The 1272-nt window shown below is 41.0% G+C and overlaps 1 protein-coding gene across 3 annotated transcripts in view; it reads right to left on the bottom strand.

The window, feature by feature from the left end:
• LOC106881831 (mitogen-activated protein kinase kinase kinase 5) overlaps positions 1 to 1272 on the bottom strand; it is a 147057-nt gene that overhangs the window by 34439 nt on the left and 111346 nt on the right. The gene's annotated exons all lie outside the window — the stretch shown is intronic.

The raw sequence follows: 1272 nt of genomic DNA, 5'->3' as shown, positions 1-1272 counted from the left end.
AATAGACATATTATAATTGTGGCAACATTTCAAATCCAAGTGGGAGGAAGAATACATAAAAATCCATCTTGACATAGCCAAGTCTATCAGGCTAGTAATTGGTTCTAGGCAAAAATTCTAAACTGTCTCTGATTTTATTGTCTCTTATCTAATAGTAATAGTATGACGACAATCACTTCTAAGGAAAGGGAAGGTGTAAGCATTATGCATGGACAAGGCTATAAAAGATATGGTTATAAAGGATTCTCTGGTCAGAGTGGCAACACTCTTATAGGTTGGGTTTTTTTTACTACTATCAAAATGTTGAGGAATTAAACCCTAGGTATATAGGTCAAACAGGGCTTTTTCTTTAGACTGAATAGAGTATCAGTATTGTTTTGCAGATATCAATATTAGTTTAACCAATATTTTAACAATAAGAGGTATGCTAATAAAAATAAAAAGCATGAAGTAAGAGGCTATAGATAAGGTGTAAAGTCTAAGGATATTAAGTATATTGGGTTCATGAAAATTATTTTGAATTATTTAAAAAAATTATTTAAAAATTTTAGCTGATATATATAATAATACTATTTAGAAGACACATAAAATTTAAGCTTTATTTTTATAATGTGAAGAAAAATTAGTATAGGATTTGTGGTGAGATGGAGGAAGAAGACAACAAGAAGCAAAAGGACAGAAGCGTTGGACCTTACCTTGCTGACCGCAGCGGGGTACATGATCGCTCCTAATCAGAACACGTCTTTCTCGTAACGTCGCTGTTTTCTCACTGGCCCCATGTGCTAGCCTTCGACCGCGTGTCGCCGACTTCCGATCTGACCCTTTCAGTCTGGCCCTTCCGGTCTGGCTTCACCTCTGTTTGCCTCACCCCTCTCCACCACAACACACAGCTCATCGCAGCCCATAACACCACACGCCCCTCTGATCTATAGATCATTCAACTGGGTCTCCCACTCACTCCTTGCTCCCGAACTACCTTAATTGGTTTCATAATCAGCCAACCAGGGAGGAGGGTACCGCTCCCTCTGTGGTCGCTGTGCGACCCCGGGACTGGCCTGAGTTCCTGGCACGCTGCCTTCATCATCTTGCCTACTGCTGCTGTCTTCATCATCCTGCCCACTGCAGCTGGTTCCATCCTCTGAAGCACTGACAATCTTCCGCACATCCAAAACATGGCGTGGCATACCATCGACTGAGACGTTGTTCTTTGAATTGATGGAGGTTATAGTTCCTTTCCCCCATTGTGATGTGCACTGTGCATTTGGGGGTTTT

Source organism: Octopus bimaculoides, chromosome 2 (genome assembly GCF_001194135.2).
Source record: "Octopus bimaculoides isolate UCB-OBI-ISO-001 chromosome 2, ASM119413v2, whole genome shotgun sequence".
Lineage (NCBI taxonomy): Eukaryota > Metazoa > Mollusca > Cephalopoda > Octopoda > Octopodidae > Octopus > Octopus bimaculoides.
The sequence above is the reverse complement of the archived record's forward strand: the minus strand, read 5'-3'. Positions and strand labels throughout refer to the sequence as shown.